This window comes from Xenopus laevis, chromosome 6S (genome assembly GCF_017654675.1).
Source record: "Xenopus laevis strain J_2021 chromosome 6S, Xenopus_laevis_v10.1, whole genome shotgun sequence".
Lineage (NCBI taxonomy): Eukaryota > Metazoa > Chordata > Amphibia > Anura > Pipidae > Xenopus > Xenopus laevis.
Window position 1 is genome coordinate 109,335,988 of NC_054382.1, and position 19,130 is coordinate 109,355,117.

Consider the following 19,130-nt stretch of genomic DNA (forward strand, 5'->3'; position numbering starts at 1 on the left):
TTCGGGGCAAATTTATCAAGGGTCGGATTTCGAAGTGAAAAAAACTTCTCTTAGTTGTGATGCCAGAAAATGACTTGCCACATGTTTCATAGTTACATAGTTACATAGTTACACAGTTACATAGTTACATAGTTAAATTGGGTTGAAAAAAGACAAAGTCCATCAAGTTCAACCCCTCCAAATGAAAACCCAGCATCCATACACACACCCCTCCCTACTTTTAATTAAATTCTATATACTCATACCTATACTAACTATAGATTTAGCAAGTCAGTCTCAAAATGTGTATTAAAGGGGCTGGGGGTTGATGTGACTACTGTGGATAACTTTTTTGACTCCATTGAACAAGAAATTTTTGAACCTTATTGGACTTTGAACTACCATCAGAAAAATGGAGGCACCACAGCAATAATTTATATTTATCAGGTTCCATCTTATGGTGCAAGGGTTTGTTTTTTTACAGTGAGGGCTGTGATGTTGTGGAAGTCTCACCCTGAAGAAGCTGAAAGATACATTAGATAACGTCAGCAAGGGGTTGGATGCCTTTATGGCAAGTAAAAAATAGCCAATTCCTCTTAGACAAAAAAGACGGCTTCATCCTCTGGATCAGACATTAAGGGGCAGATGTATCAAGGGTCGAATATCGAGGGTTAATTAACCCTCGATATTCGACTGCCTAATTCAAATCCTTCGACTTCGAATATCGAAGTCGAAGGATTTTGCGCAATTCGTTCGATCGAACTAGGGGGTCGAAGAAATTTTTAAAGAGACAGTACTTCGATTATCGAATGGTCGAATATTCTAATGATTTTTAGTTCAAATCGTTCGATTCGAAGTCGAAGGTCGAAGTAGCCAATTCGATGGTCGAAGAAGCCAAAAAAAACATTCGAAATTCTAACTATTTTTCCTCTATTCCTTCACTCTAACTTAGTGAATGGGCCCTACTGTGGATAACTTTTTTGACTCCATTGAACAAGAAATTTTTGAACCTTATTGGACTTTGAACTACCATCAGAAAAATGGAGGCACCACAGCAATACTTTATATTTATTAGGTTCCATCTTATGGTGCAAGGGTTTGTTTTTTTACAGTGAGGGCTGTGATGTTGTGGAAGTCTCACCCTGAAGAAGCTGAAAGATACATTAGATCACGTCAGCAAGGGGTTGGATGCCTTTATGGCAAGTAAAAAATGGCCAATTCCTCTTAGACAAAAAAGACGGCTTCATCCTCTGGATCAGACATTAAGGGGCAGATGTATCAAGGGTCGAATATTGAGGGTTAATTAACCCTCGATATTCGACTGCCGAATTAAAATCCTTCGACTTCGAATATCGAAGTCAAAGGATTTTGCGCAATTCGTTCGATCGAACGATCGAAGGAAGGATTTTAATCCATCGATCGAAGGATTATCCTTCGATCAGAAAATTGTTAGCAAGCCTATGGGGACCTTCCCCATAGGCTAACATTGGCCTCGGTAGGTTTTAGGTGGCGAACTAGGGGGTCGAAGAAATTTTTAAAGAGACAGTACTTCGATTATCGAATGGTCGAATATTCTAATGATTTTTAGTTCAAATCGTTCGATTCGAAGGTCGAAGTAGCCAATTCGATGGTCGAAGAAGCCAAAAAAAATTCGAAATTCTAACTATTTTTCCTCTATTCCTTCACTCTAACTTAGTGAATGGGCCCCTAAACTGCTTTCAGTTGGAGAAAATCTTGAACTTGGATGTGGATCTCTTTTTAAACCCATCTATTGGATAACTATGCCATTAGGTTTAGTCTGGGCAGATCAGGTTGTTACTAAGAAAGTTTCATTTGTAAAGTTGGCAGTGTTGGGAGGTTTGTTACCTTTAGACAATGTGCTTTAGACATTGTAATAACCTGGTATAAAGTAAAACATGGGGTTCTGGACAGAGGCAGACAGCACAGGTTAATATGGGAAGACAGGGCAGAGATCAGACATAGGCTACAGAAAAGTGCAACAGGTAAACAATAGTCAACTATTGCCTCAAGTTGGGGTACATGGCAAGAGCGAAACTGTTCAACATAAATGGTGTTTTATCAAAAGCCCAGTCTTGGTATCCATGTGCTTTCAAAGTGTCCATGAAATTCTTATATTCCTTCTCCTTGGTTTTCAACTTGGTTGGATTTAGAACTTTATTTCTTACGCACATGGTGACTATATTCCCAGTCTCCTCCCACTATTTCCCAAGGCTGCAACATTCCAACCTCCTTCAAAGACAATTCACTTTATAAAATATAAGTCAGCTTATGCAAATAAATAACAATATGCACGTCCCCTCCCCACTTGCAAAGCAGTCAAAATAATAGTTATCCTGAGTATAAGAAAAACTCTATCTTCTTCTACTCTACACTTTCAGACACCACATTCCTGTATTTTTCAAACCATGCAGCAAGTTAATACAGAAAGTGGTACTCCCAAAGACCCAACACCAAAGCACAAGCAAAGCAATGTTGTATATTTTGTCCAATGTAGTAAGGAGTATACAAATCTATACATTGGGGAGTCTCAATAAGCAAATGACCCAACATAGAAGGGCTAACTCATCAGTACAGGTCTATCTACATCTAAAGGAAAACTTCTTTGAGGACAGCACAGGTACATGTTTTAGACAGAAAAGACCAATGGTGTTAAAAAGGCACAAAGAAGACCAGTTATGTTAAAGGGATACTGTCATGGGAAAAAAAAAAAATTTCAAAATGAATCAGTTAATAGTGCTGCTCCAGCAGAATTCTGCACTGAAATCCATTTCTCAAAAGAGCAAACAGATTTTTTTATATTCAATGAAATCTGACATGGGGCTAGACATATTGTCAATTTCCCAGCTGCCCCAAGTCATGTGATTTGTGCTCTGATAAACTTCAATCACTCTTTACTGCTGTACTGCAAGTTGGAGTGATATCGCCCCCCCCCTCCCTTTTTCCCCCCAGCAGCCAAACAAAAGAACAATGGGAAGGTAACCAGATAACAGCTCCCTAACACAAGATAACAGCTCCTGGTAGATCTAAGAACAACACTCAATAGTAAAAACCCATGTCCAACTGAGACACATTCAGTTACATTGAGAAGGAAAAACAGCAGCCTGCCAGAAAGCATTTCTCTCCTAAAGTGCAGGCACAAGTCACATGACTTGGGGCAGCTGGGAAATTGACAAAATGTCTAGCCCTATGTCAGATTTTAAAATTGAATATAAAAAAATCTGTTTGCTCTTTTGAGAAATGGATTTCAGTGCAGAATTCTGCCGGTGTAGCACTATTAACTGATGCATTTTGAAAAAAAAATTTTTTCCCATGACAGTATCCCTTTGAGCTAAACAACCATCCACGCCTGTAATGCCACTGTCAGCCCCATACTGTGCTGTTTATGGTGGCCTTGTGTCAGACAGCATTTTGCTCAAATGAATGAGATTAAACTTGGCTGCATAGTGACATAGGAACAAAACACTCCTTCTTTGTAAGATGCTTTTGGTTTGTTTTGCATGATCTCTCTCTTATAAAACTAACATAGCAAAGCTAATCTCTAAGAAAATAAATGATTGCTATCCATTATATACTCTTGAAAATTATCTCTTAATAACACTTCTTATGTGGCACCACATGTGCAATTTGCCCGTCTCTCTGAACGGTGCCAGACATCAAAGTGTCCCTGAAGAATAAATCTATTGGTCTGACTGTGCCTTGATTAAACTCCCCAAGTACCATGAAGAACATCTGGCCTTGGTCCTTTATGAAACTCAAAGTGATCCTATTTCTACCTTCTTCCTGAGTCAGCCAGTCCCATTATATTTAATATCTTGGGTCTACTTTAATTGCAATATGAATTTAATGTAAAAAAAACATTTGTTTTATGGTTCAGCCTTTTTGATATTATTAAGACTAAGAAGCTTACTAGTTCTGTTATCAGTGCACCAATATGTTGCCTTTTTACTTATATGTAACGTTATAATTTGGGATTATTATTTGAAAGGCACAAAGGGTGGTATTTCGATAGGAAAGGCACAAATCAGAAAATCAACAACAAAAACCCAAGAGACTCACCGAGACACAGCAGGACGGGGTGGGGTGTTTACATCTATCTCATTTGTTTCTCACAGCTCATTGCTTTATAATGTACTCCTGAATATGATAGATCAGGGGTCCTCAACCTTTTTTTACCCTGAGCCACATTTAAATATAAAAAATAGTTGGGGAGCAATACTAGCATGAAGAAATATCCTAGATGGTGTCAAATAAGTGCTTATTTGGTGGCACTTATGTGGACTGGCAGACTATAGGTCAGTCTGTTTGGCACATGGTACGTATGGTCTTTATGCTCCAAAACTTGCTTCCAAGTCAGAAATCCAAAAACTGTGCACCTGCTCCACTAGGAGCAACATTAAGGAGCTTGGTGAGCCACTGGTTGTGGGTGACTGTGATAGTTTATTCCAGGAGGTTGCTTATTCCTTCAGGAAAAGATCTGGCAGGAGGAATAGTTATCTAGCTAGTGTAAAAAGAAGTGTAAGCCTTCAAATATCTTCAAATAAAATGTCAGTTGCAAAAGTGCTTAGAAGACCACTCAGAGCAGTTTTTACATTCATTTGTTTTGATGGTTTACATTTACTTTAACCACCATTTGATGTTTTTGTAACAGCAAGTAGCCAAGTGCTCCAAAAGGAGAGTAAAAGGGTTGGTACCCTGGTTCTATACAGGTAGGTACCTAGGATACATAGAGATAGGATAGAGAGATACACAGGAGTTTTTTTGTTCCTACTGGGTGATTTTAAATCGATTTTAATCATATGTATAACTACACTTTTTATATGCCAGTATTATACAACTGGCAATTTTTGGGCATTGTAGTTCACTTAAATCATGTAACTCAACAGAAGGAAGCAATGGATTTGTAAGGGGTTTTTTTTTGTGAAATTTGACTAGGGAATAGTTAAAATTCAATTTGAGTTTATAAAAAAAATGTAATTTGATTTTCGAAATGTATTGTGTACTGGCCCTTTAAGAATTCAAATTTGAATAATCGCCACCTTAAACTTGCCAAATTGCTGTTTTAGCCTATGGGGGACTTCCTGGGATCAATTTGGAGTTGTTTGCAGCCTTCCTGAAAATTAAGTTAATTTTAAAGAAAAATCTTGAATCTAATTGGATTCGAATTAGATTCGAGTTTGCGGGTCAATCCCATTCACCCGAGTTTGAAATATTTGAATTATTTGAGAAATTTCGATCATTTTTCAAGTTTCAAAAACAAAAAAAATTTCAAGTTTATGGGAGTCTATGGGAGTTTTTACAAACTCCCATGAACTCTAAATTTGATCCTTGATAAATCTGCCCGTTAATGTGTAGAACTGATTACCACAAGGGATCATGGGAACTGTAGTTCATTCAATAGATGTGATTTACACAGGAGGTTTTTTGTTTTTTTTGCTCCTACTGCATGGTTTTGAATTGTTTTTAATCATATGCATACAGATACTATTTAAATGTTTAATACCACACCACTGTGATTTTTGGGAGTTCTAGTTCACCTAGATCATGTGACCCCCCATAGATGGAAGACCCTCCCTTTTGCACATGAATTTAATGAAGTTTATTACACTGAATAAGGCTTGATAAAGGGCTGGTGTAAAGCCTGAAACGTTGCCTTTGCTTTTTTCAATTATACATTGTGCTGCTGGACTGGGATCTTTATAATGTATATATATTATAATGTGTATATACTGTCCCGTTTTTAGAGGGACAGTCCCTCTTTTGACAGCTCAACCCACAGTCCCTTGTTTGTACTGGAAAGTCCCGTTTTTCTCTGCACCGAACAGCAACAAAAGGAAACAAAGTTTCTAATTTAATTGGCTTTTGGCAGAGAGCCCAGAACAGCCAGAGCAGCAGATAAGATACTTTTTAACAATTTCAAGATGAGCAAATAAGTAATTTTAACAATATAAAATAACAGGTCCCTTGGGAAATGTTAGACTCACAGCTTAAAGGGCAATTCACCTTCATTAGAAAACTATAATAACTGGAAAAAAACAGAAATATGTTCAAACTTTCATAACCTGCCAAATTTTGTAAAATGAATATGGTAATTAGGGGATGTGGCCACATAATTGGGCGTGGTCCCTCTTTTTATTTCCAAAATGTTGGGAGGTATGATAATGTCTGAAGCATCTATCCGTTCGAATCAAGTGTTGTAGTGATCTCATTTGGGGTGATCCAAACCCCAACAATGAATGCAGAGGCTCATCAAATACCAACGAGTCAGGGATCAGTTTGGATATGAGACACAGAGCATATGAGTAGAATCCTAAATAAAAATGTTAAATGAACACAGTTCTGCCTCTTAGTCACATATAATGCACAGTATTTAATATACAGTAGGCAGTGTAGGACTTAAATGAGGGGCCGTGACATGGCATGTGAGCTTTCGTATTTTGGCCAAAATGTTTTTTCCCTTTTGTGCATATAGTGGCTGTATATTGTTTATATCAGCTGGTCAACTCCAGAGTCATCTGGCCAATGCTACAGAGACAGGGGGCGAGTGAACAAGTAACAGAACTAGGCTTACACCTGAGCGGAGATGCTTCAGGAACATATATTTACAGGTACAGGTATGGGATCCGTTATACGTAAACCCGTTGTCCGGAAATCGCCGAATTACGGAAAGGCTGTGTCCTATAGACTCAATTTTATCCAAATAATCCAAATTGTTTCAAATGATTTATTTTTTCTCTGTAATAATAAAACAGTACCTTGTACTTTATTCAAACAAAGATCTAATTAATCCTTATTGGAGGCTATTGGGTTTATTTAATGTTTACATGATTTTTTAGTAGACTCATGGTATGAAGATCCAAATTACAGAAATATCCGTTATCCAGAAAGCCCCAGGTCCCGAGCATTCTGGATAACAGGTCACATACTTGTTTATATATAAAACACTTGAGCCCTGAACATCCTGTAAACCATATCCTTGTAAATTGTACTTGGTGATGTCAAAAGTAAACTTGCATAATATAATAAATGATATTCCCCTGCTGTAAAATATGAAGATTTTCAGAAGTCACCTTAGAGTTCCATGACCTGTATAAAAGCACTTGGCCTTCAGCCTTGTGCCTTTATATAATCATGGTACCGCATTCGTGAACAAACCCCAAAGAAGGCTGGAGAGTTCTCTAGATATGATTATTCATATAATAATATAAATTGAATGAATTTACCCTTGAATCTCACTCACTCATAAACTGAACTCATCTTGGCAAAGTATTAGGACGTTAAATTACTGAAAATCTCACTATATTAAAGCACAAATGATGGTGCGATTTAATACAGGAACTCCTTTGGGCTAAATAGCAGAAGGGTCACTATAATCCATAATAGTCAAATATGTTTTATACTGTATAACTGGCTAAAGTTCAGTGAAAAAATAGATTTCAGAATGCAATTTCTCAGTAATTTTGTGTTGCCTTTTGTTCACATTCCCACTAGGTGGCAGTCTATAACCAGTATCCCAGTCTATAACCAGAATCATACTGCTGAAAATTCAAGGACTTGTTTCTTTTTATTTCTGCTTTTTTGTTTGGAATCTGTCATCATTTTAAACTTTTTTTTTTATTTTTGCCTTTTTCTAAAAAGAACATCTCTGGCAAATAAAATGTTAATTCACAAATCCATACATAAGTTATTATTGTTTATATATATATATATATATATATATATATATATATATATATATATATATATATATATATATATATAATGTTTAGATAGGGACCCGCACTCCAATGTTTCCGTGAAAAAAGGTTTTTATTTTAACTTGTGCATCCAACGTTTATATATATATATATCATCATCATTTATTTATATAGCGCTGTCAAGATACGCAGTGCTTTACTGCAGTTATAGCAAACAGGGAATAAATGGTGGCTAACAGACAAGGATTACAGAGTACAATAGGGTTTACAAACTAAAAGGTTAGGGTACAAATATATATATATATATATATATATATGTATATATATATGTATATATATATATATATATCATGTTATAATACAGGTATAGGATCCCTTATCCGGAAACCCAGTATCCAGAAAGCTCCGAATTACGGAATGGCTGTCTTCCATAGACTCCATTTTATCCAAATAATCCAAATTTTTAAAAATTATTTCTTTTTTCTCTGTAATAATAAAACAGTAGCTTGAACTTGATCCCAACTAAGATATAATTAATCCTTACTGGAAGCAAAACCAGCCTATTGGGTTTATTTAATGTTTAAATGAATTTCTAGTAGACATAAGGCATGAAGACCCAAATTACGGAAAGATCTGTTATCCGGAAAACCCCAGGTCCCGAGCATGAATAACAGGTCCCATACCTGTATATATATATAATATATTTTATTTATTATATATATTATTTTATTTATTATTATATATATATTATATATTATTATTATATATTATACATATATCTGCTCATTAGATATGGTTTAAATACATACTAATAATGACAGATTCCATTTTGCTATAATGTAGGCGCATAATATAAATCATAACAAAGTGGTATGAAAAACTGGTGTCAATGTGGCCAAATACTGTTATTTCTGCATGAAGCAAAGGAATACCTTGAAATAGCCCAATTTAATTAAATATTTTGTAATTAAGGAATGTCATCCAGTGTTGCACTAAGGTATAGTGAGTAAAATGCCTGTGTAATATATCCGTGCAGCAGCAGCAGCTGGGGTGTCTGTCACAGGGAAGTTTGTAAGTTTTGCCCAGCTCATATCCAGTTGTATTTATAAAAGGCAAATGATGTGATTAATACCTGCCAGACTGTGGCGTGCCTACATGTGACTTTGTTGGTTTTGATAATAAATGTGCCCATAAAATGATTCATTTGATTGTTTATTTGAGGGTGACTGGTTATCAGGGAGACACATGCACTCCTTGTGTTTGCTGGGTGTTTTCCTTGCTCCTAATTAGATTGTAAGCCTGTGCCGAGGCAGCATTCCCGCTCCATGTGTTTATCCACTTCTGCGCCTCATTCATCTTCTGCCTTGTATTTACTCCTGGGCCGTAACGGAAACCTTTTCAAAGTGCTCCAAACCTAGTGGAACTATAAAAATCAAAATATACATAACTACATGATAAATGCACATGTGCACTCATTCGTTTTACCTGTCACGGGCAGGAGGGCTTTGTTGTTCTGGGGACTCAGACCAGGCAACAGAAAGAATCAGTTATTAAGTGCATTGATGGGGGATTTTATTCCACTATAAACACTTGCTTTGTTTTTTTTTATAATTCTGGATATTTAATGGCAGTTCAGAGATATTTCTTTTAATATTTGCCTTGGGGGACATCACATATGTCATACAACAGGGTTCCCCAACTGCCGGGGCCGCAACCCAGAACCGCGGACAGTCTTGAACCGGGCCACCGCGCCTAGCGACCAATTAACGAATTGGATGCCGGCGCACCAAGTTGGAAGCCGACCCCTTTCCGACTCCTAACGACCCCCCCAGTCCTTTGGCTCTCCACCAGGTCCGGACTGAGAATCAAAATAGGCCCTGGCATTTCAGGTTCCCAGAGGCCCAATCAGCCTACACAGAGCCCCAAACAGCCTCCACCAGCCCTCTAAATAATGACTTTCTATGGGACCTTATAGCAGCCCCTCTGGCATTTGCCAGAACCCACAGATTGCCAGTCCGGGCCTGCTCTCCACCCGTCCCTGGGCCAAAAAAGATTGGGGACCGCTGTCATACAAGACTGAAAATCATATTGCTATTATACAACATATTCAGTAATTGAAGCATTTACTGTAGGATCAGCAGGCTTGTGTATAGGGTTGCCACCTTTACTGGCGGCTAAAACCAAACAAAGGGGCAGGGAAGATAGCACTGGGGGTGGAGCAATGATGACATCAGAGGCTGGCCCAATGAAGTAGATGGTGTTATGACACCACGGCCAGTTTATTGCATCACTTAGACACAACTGGCTGGATTTCCATCCACTTTTCTCAATGTTTTAAACCAAACAAAAAAAGAAAGTTTTGATGGTCAGTTCAAAACCACATGGCAGCCCTATCTCTTATCTATATTCTGCCTGATGGGTAAGCCCAATCCTTTAATTACAGGTATGGGATCTATTATTATACAGAAATCAGTTATCCAGAAATCTCTGAAATGCTAATTTAGAAAAAACATTTCTTATTTTTTGATTGTTTTGTTTCTGTAATAATAAGAAGTGAGACCCCCTGTTTAAGTAATTCTCCGCTATATGGATTCTTTTCTTCTTAAATGTATTTTAACTTTACTTTGGGGGGGAGAGTTCCAGTGAACTTCCCTTAAAATATACTGGGTAACTATATGAATGTTGCAAGTCTAGCTGCAGTTTTGGAATATTTTTTTCTGATAATAAGAAATTAACTTCATTTGATAATTCAATGGTTGGCCAGATTATTGTTCAGTTTTCACAAGGCAGAAAACCAAACAGAAATTTGGGACCCAAACAGGCCTTAGAAAACCGAACTGTTAGGGTCAAAATCCTACTTGTGTACCCAGGGTCAGACTGGGGGGGCCCGGGGCCCACTGGTACTGCAGTCCAGGGCCCCCGTACAGGCCCCCTGTCCTCCTACTGCGGCGCCCCCTCATCACGCATGCACACACTGCGCCCGATCGGTGCACACTGCGTGTCGCCGAAGGTCCTTTATTTTATTGTTTTAAAAAAACAGCATCTGGAGAGGGGGTCTAGCCCGGCAGGGGCCCATGAAGGTCAAGGCCCACCGGGTTTTTTCCCGGTGTCCCGCAGGGCCATTCCGACACTGTGTGTACCACATTGGTGCAGCAATGATGTCACAATAAGCTGCAGCAGGACACATCATGCCAATGGAGTAGTCTGGCTAAGCTGGGGTGCAGTGCAATGTTGCTGCTCCACTTAAATCAGGAACAACATCCCATGGCTATAAAAGAAATCCGGGTCTTGTGTAGTCCCAGGATTAAAGGTGGCGCTGGTGATTGGAGATGTAATACATAAAATGATTATAGCAAGTCTTTCAGCTAATTTGTGACAATAACTCAATTACTGAGCCATCCCTGTTATGACACATTTGCTCATATGAATGCAGATAAATAACCTGTGCAAAATGACCTATTCAATATTTTCTTATAAATAGCAAGTTTTCTGTTTAATATTGTTACTTAGACTGGTAATCACTCCTCCATCACTCCTTTGTCTTATAATGTAATAAATGACCTACTTCTGGTTTGTTTTTTTTTAGTTTTTTTAGTAAAAACATTAGCCATTTTTATACTGTTGATATGGATTTGAAACCTGCTGGTCTAGCTTGTGCCAGGTGACATTTTTGGTAATGTTTTGAAGTGGCAATTAAGGTGGACAAAATGCTGGATGTCAGGAGGGCAAAATGTGTTCATTATTTGCACTTAGAATAGGCTTATTACGATGAGGGGGCCTATGGCCCTCTTCTCTTCGTCTGTGATTTCTAGGCATGCAGAGAAGTGGAGCCACTCCTATATGCGTCTCAGTGCAGCTACTCATAGAGAAAATTGGGCCAAATAAAAAACAAAAGCATGCATTTTTGGGTCAATCAGTGTATTGCACTCAGGTTGATGCTCAGTCTCCCGGGACAGCTACACACAGGAGCATATAGGAGCGGATCCACTTCTCTCCACCTGATGCAAAACGCAGAAAAGAAAAGCAATCCGTACCCCTGTGTGTCCTCACCCTAAGTACAGGTGTAAGAAGCCACAGCAGGCAGCCAGATAGGCTCATTAAATTATGTAATTGCTGACTGATTGCTGTGGCCTCACACAACTTAATTAACAGAGGTCTTAATCTGTAATGGGTTATTGTTTAGTGCAACAAAGCCTTTGAATTTAACTTCAGATACTCTGAAAGTGATCTGCTTGCAACTGTGTTGGCTGTAGCATCAATCCAAGGGGGGAAACAGCTTACAATTAAATACTGTATATGCATTTCTTTTGTATTTTCTACCAAACTGCTTTCATTATGGGGGCCCAGACGTTGGTTGAATTGCTCGAAATGCCCTTCACAAAATCCAACCCTGGTGGTTTCTCTACAGCTGCATTTAAGAGAGGGATGATGAATTTCCACAGCCAACCAGCATGTGTACATGGTGCAGATTTTGGTCCGACAATGTAAAAATATATATTTTCACCTGAAATTCACCCTGAGCAGAAGCCAGTGGCATATCTACACCAGCAGAGAAAATGCACCGTGTGCCCCCGGCCTTACAGTGCTCAAGAGAGGAAAGTGTAATGACTAAACAAATATACCAACAGAGAAGCAGAGATGGAGCAAACCATTAAAAACTGTCTCCCATTGTCTGGACTTGCATCTAAGCACAAGATGGCCATACACGTACCATACACGTATGCAGGCTGGATTATCCCGATCCTATACCACAGGTATTGGTCCACAAAATGTGAAACTTTCATCTGCCAACCTACCAGTGTACAGTGCTGGTGAGGAATTGAAGAGGAGCTGCAGCGTCCAATCACTCCTGAACCAATGTAACAATACAAGGGTGGCCATATCTGTGGGGCAGAACATTCAATTACCACATAGGATCTCTGCCATCTTTATACACAGTAGCAGAGACCTTTGCATTGCAGCTATGTTTCCTCTTTCTGGGCTGCTGTGTATAAAGGTGACTGTGATTCTTTATGGTAATTGAATGTTCTGCCCCACAGATATGGCCACCCCTCTATTGTTACTGAGAGACCTGATAGGAGAGCCCTGCAGATCTTAAAAGTCAAACAATGAAAGTCGAATACTAGGAGTTTAGCCTGGGGCACTAATATTTAGGACACATTAATGAGAAAAGATGCAATGAATGGCTGGTGCTATAGCAGCAATCTTCCTTTAAGGAAGAGATTAACATGCTATGAGCAATATGGGAACGGAAGAGTTCTTTGTCCCGCTGACTAATTGTTTTCAATAGTCACACCCTTGGCTGTAGCCCATGTCATTGTAACGCTGCAAAGATTTACCTATTCTTCTCTTTTCGACTCCCCCCCCCCTTTGCTTCTGCACACAATTCAGTCGATGGATGAAACACAGCACAGAAATAATTCTGTATATATGATTCCTGTTTTTTTATTTACTCATTACATCATTCGTCATTGGAATTATATTATATTGTCCAGCACAAGGTTTGCACTTCCAGTTCCACTTATAGCAAATCAAATATAAGGCAAAGTATACAGATTGGAAGTGAGGCTGAAAGTGAGTTATTTCTTAACCTAAATAGCTGCAGTTGTGTGCCCCTTAGGAAAAGAGTATAGGGCCACTATAGGGTCTATGAAGGCAAATTATTTATGGGTGGATCGAGGTGCCAAGTAGGTAGGCCATGGCCTATACTTCACCCACTTTATATGTTAAAGAAATTTCTGATACCCAAGTGTAATCTCCAGCCCCAAGGTTACCCATACAGATCTGCTAGTTGCACAACGTGATTGTTTTATTGCTTTTGGGTAAATGATCGTCTCCATAAAGACCAAATCCAGGAAAAAGGTGGTAGCTCTAGGGTCAATAGACACATTGGTTTATTATACATCATAATGCATAGAAGAGACACAATGGTGCTCCGACTAAATATTCTGAAGTGCAAGGATCAGTGTATTAATGAATGACTTCAATATGCAAAATATTTGCATCTATTTAAGCATGACCACATTTGTACTGCTATTGCTAATGTTAATATTCAGCCACTGGGAATTTCAAGTAGCTGAATGTTAATAGAGCAATCTGGTAGAGATAGGTGCCATATACACAGGATATTCCATTGGATGCTCAATATTGAAGATGTTTCATGCAACGTTCTTACGCTTCATTTATCACCACAAGTGCAAATGTACTCTTGCTAAAATGGCTGCAAATATTGTGCCATAGCATCTGTTCTGTCTCTTCTAATGAATCAAGTGCAATTAAACACCCTTGTGCTACCACCACCCTAATAATGACTATACTCTTTCTGAAGATGTTAGCTCCAACTTGCACCCAATTTGTGAAACACTGCAAGCACAATTGCGTTGGTTTTGATACAAGTGCAATCAGGGCAGCCATCAGGGGGGCACAGGGGGGCCCTGCTGTGCTTCACTTTTTGATTTAGCCAGGTCCCCCTTGACAGCGCCGAACTGCAGAAGTCTTGAAGATCTGAAGTTTTAAAGTCCTGAAGTCCTGAAGACCCGAAGACGCAAACAGAGCAGAAGCTGCGAAAAGACCCAAAGCCACAAAAACCCTTGAAGTTTAAGTCCTGAAGCTGCAAAAAGACCCAAAGCCATGAAAGGGGCCTAAGGTAAGTTCCACTGAACACCAATCTTTTTTTTTCATTTTATTAAACTCCTGGCCACCAATGTATTATTTTAATGCTACATAGGCCACTGGCCACACACAGTTTTTTTAAAAACTTTTATTTTTAAATGTTTTTTGATTTTTTTTTAATTTATAGGGAAGGCTGACCACCAATGATTTTTTTAACTTGCAGGGGGGTCCTGGCCACTAATGTTTTTTTAAAAACGTTTATGTGGGACCCTGGCCACCAATGTTTTCTTTTTAACTTATAATGGGGTCCTGACCACCAATGGCTGTGGTGTGGGCGGGATCTAGGTGGGGCTAGGAGACTGGGATTGGATGGGCGGGGACCAGGGAGACCAGAAAATGTAGTTGTACAGGGCCCCGTGATTTCTGATGTGAGTGTAATTGATTGGGCTTGAATCAGTGCAGGGCTATAAAAATGTTGGAATTTTGGGGATAAACCCTGCAATGTGGAAAACATCACACAATGCCCATAAGCAAATGCCCCTTCCTATCTCAACTAGATTTTGGTATATAGATGCCATACCAGGCAGGAGTGCTTTGCACAATGTCTACAGGCTTGAAATTTAGTGTGCAGGCAGCACTCTTCTTACTTCAAACATTCTGGTTAACTACACATGCAACTTCCAGTCTTCCCAGAGCCTACGGACAATAGAATGAGTGCTACTAATGACATTGATAATTGCTCAAATAGAAGGAGCCCCACATTTCTACAGTTTGTTACTTCCCTAAATTTTACACTTTCAATGGAAAATATAACTCCCCCCCATACTCTATCCTTCTTTTAAGAAATTGGGAAAGAGAAATATGAAAAGCAAACAAACCTAACAATACAGAATCATTTCATACAAAGCAGTGTATTATGCACACGCCAATGCCACTAGGAAATAAAGCTACCCTGGACTGATCTAACCTATGTGTAAAGGTTAATAGGCTTTTAAAGAGCATGTAAGCCTCCATAAAGCTTTGTGTAATGTGTATCTGTGAGGGCAGACTAATCCCGCAGGTCTTCCCAAGAATCTAACAATGGGAAATATTGGCTTTTCGCAGCACACTTGCCTATGAATGCACTGCCCAGACAATAACTGCTTTAAGACACTTTCTGTACAATGCTAATTAAGGAGTCCCGTATTATCCTTTGTGGCTCATGTCTTTTATTTGTTGCTGTCACATTCTACATTTTATCTTTTCCACTGAACTTTCCATATATACTGTAATTACCTCAGACTCACAGCTACTCTAATGGCGTAATCAAAGCCTCATCTCATCTGATATTAGACAAAGACCAAATCGCTTCAGCGCTTTAAATTCTTATTATTAGACAGTGAAAGAGCATCAAATCAATGAATATTTTATACGAATATAAATAGTTCTGTGTATGGCACAATTTCTCATTTTATTTATGCTGTGCTATATGATTCACTGCCCCTTCTGACATCTGATTAGAGCCACCAGCCCTCAAATTATCTGGCATGAGTGCCAATTATGGTCATTGCAGCTGGTGTACCCCCAAAGGCTACGGTCACTTGTAGCTGTTATGTATAACCACAAGCTGAGAAGGAGGTCATCTCCTGACCCAGGGGTAGCTCCCAGGTTCCCTCAACACTTTGCATCACTAGATGCAGCATACTTACGCCTAAAACAGAAGCAGACATCATTCACATGCCGAACACTTGAACTGACACCAGGCTGATTGCAAAACTATTCAGCTCAACTATGACCAATTGTTGATGAAGAGCACAAGCATTTAGAAAATCAGATGCAGTAGCACAGTGGAGTCAGACACTGCTCAATTGGGCCCGATTCAACAACCACATCGGACACATTGGCAAAAATGTTTGGAAGTCAATTCTCCATTGCACCCATTTTGCAGTATGCGTTCCTTATTTTCAGCTTTTTAATATTTAATTATCAGACAAACTTAAAGTGAAAAAAAAATATTTGTCTGCAAATGTTTCCTTCTACATTCACACAGTTCCAGCATTGTAGATCAGGATGCTGGAGATTCATTCAAAATGGCTATGGACAATGAAACAAGTTCTTTGATGCAAATTCCATTTCAATATGGCCTCAAGGCAGAATTGAACAATAAAGGGACATATTTAAACTTATAGAAGACAAGTGCCTTATATGATGAGCATACCTGATGACATTTGGTGGAATTTAATTTGAAGTCTCAAATAAATCAGTGGTTTATTTTAAAATAAAAAGGATATCCCCTGTAGCATTATGGTTCCAGATATGTGTTCTAATGAGCCCAGGAGCTCATGGTCATGGGGCAGACACTGGTTGCCCGTTGCTGCTGCACAGTCCTTACACATCACAAGAGCTGGATGGGCTAATAACATGGTCAGTCTGATGGCAAACTCCTTTTAGATACTATATTTGGAAATAATCATTTATTTTTAGACTGAAACAGACCACTTGCATTGCTGGTGCCATTTCCTATAATTAGAATGTTCTCCAGAAGAAGAGGGAGCTCCTTAACATATTTTTAAACAGTAGATTTTTAGATAAGAGCTTATTTTTATAAGACTGAGCATGATGCCAACATGAATGTGATAACTGGAAGAGCCTGCATCCCGTTCTCCTTAAAGTAGCATTTTCCCAAGGTCACAGTTCTCCTGTTTCTGGTGCGGAAACAAAGTGATCAATGGGTTGCTCATATGTGGGGATCACTAGAAGTTCAACTCAAGTGAGCAGGTCACTGATCACTTCACAGTGGAGACGGCAGGATGAGCACAGGGAAGAGCTCAGCTCCCTACTGTTATGTTTGCCAACTGCTTACTATGATATGATTGCATTACAGTTACATCATGGAGAAACCTTAGAGCTCCAATATTGTGGGAAACTTTAGAATCAGCATATCAAAATTCTGAATGAAAAAAAGTAGAGGGGAAATGTTTTTTCTCTCTCTCTCTTTTTATTTAAAGAATGAATGCCCCGTTAACGACGTGTTCCCAGCTACAACAATGGCCTTTCACTTCTGTACAATGGGGCAGACATGTTTATAAAGTTTCAAAGTCTAGCTTCATGAAATCATTTGTGAGCTCTATAGTTTGCTCCAGATTACAGAACATTCCCACAAGAAGGGAAGTCCCTTTAAAGTAAAGGCCATTGAATACTAGTACAGGATATCCTCTTGTTGTTGATGATTTCCTCTGTACAGAAGGAACAAGATGAACATGGGGTTATTCAAAGAGGCCAAAGAGACAGGTAGTCATCTATTTTGTGCGAGAACATTGTTCTTCATACTTAATATTTCCTTATGCGTGTAATTCAGTTATTTTTAACAGTAACCTCAAAGTTCATTTGATATATGCATACATATAGAAATAAAGTGGCAAATAGTGCATAAACGCCTTTTAAGTCTTAAACAGGGAAAGACGCTCAGGGGTAAATGTATTCATTTTTCAAGTTGCAATTGTACCACAATTTGCCCAAATTATGTTATGGCAAAGTCTAAAGGTCATTATTCCATACTCAACCTTCTAGATCTCTCTGCAGCCTTTGACACAGTTGACCACCCACTCCTCCCAGACATTCTATAATCAGCTGGCATTCATGACACTGCTCTTGGTTTACTTATTTGTCTGAACTTTCCTTTAAAGTTGCCTTCTCTAACTCTATTTCTAGTATGTTCCCTCTCTCTGTTGGAGTTCCTCAAGGCTCTGTCTAAGGCCCTCTGCTGTTCTCACTCTATACCCATTCCCATTCACAAGACTTTTATTGGGCTTCTGCTTTTCTCTGAAACTCTCTCTCCTCGAGTTGTCAGACTTTCTCCTTCCTTCCAAACTTTCAAATGCTCCCTAAAGACCCACCTGTTTAGGGAAGCTTATTCTCAATGTATCTTAATTAATCAGCCATAGATGTATTATAAAGCACAAATTTGTTTCTATAATCTATATGTCTCAATTGTACCCTTTAGTTCAGGGTCGGACTGGGCCGGCTCAGATCTGCTCCCCGATCTGCTGACCCGGCGGCGTCTGGATGGATCTGGCATCTTCTGAGTGTTTGTGCATGCGCGCAGCGCATCTTATGCGTGTTTGTGCATGCACGTGACGTGTCTTCCACCTGTGTGAGCATGCATGCTGCTCATCTTTTTGCGCGTTTGCTCATCACTTCTTTTGGGGGAGGGAGTTTGGAGGTCGGTAGGGGGCCTCCGGGTGACTACCAGGAGGGCCCTTCACTTTGCAGTCCCGGTGGGCCCCCAATGCACCAGTCTGACCCTGCTTTAGTTTGTAAGCTCTTGCGAATAGGGCCCTCTAATCTAATATACTCTGTAACATTTGATATACTTTTGTAACATCCCTTTTCATTATAAACTAATGTAAAGCACTGTGTAATTTGTTGGCGCTATATAAATAAACGATGATGATGATAGATGGTCTGTCATAGCAAATGTTTAAAAGAAGACCAGGGGTCCCAAACTCTGTTTGCAGTGAGACAAATATGACGTAAAATATTACTCTCACCATCTTGACCTACGTCCAGTTACCATTGTGCCCTGCTGTTTCTCCTATCCCTCGCTCTTCCTATCTACAAGTGCTTCCATCTCCATTGCACCAGAGCTGCAGTGAAAGTGTGAATGGAAACCCAATCACAGAGACAGAATTCAGGAAACTTTAATGGAGTTCTGGCTTATATTCTATCGCAGAAGAACTGGCCCCTTAAGTGAATTATGTTTAAGCCAACAGGTAGGTACCATTGTTTCCAAGCACATAAAACATCTATTTTCACCATGTACACTCAATAGAACGTCAACTGACA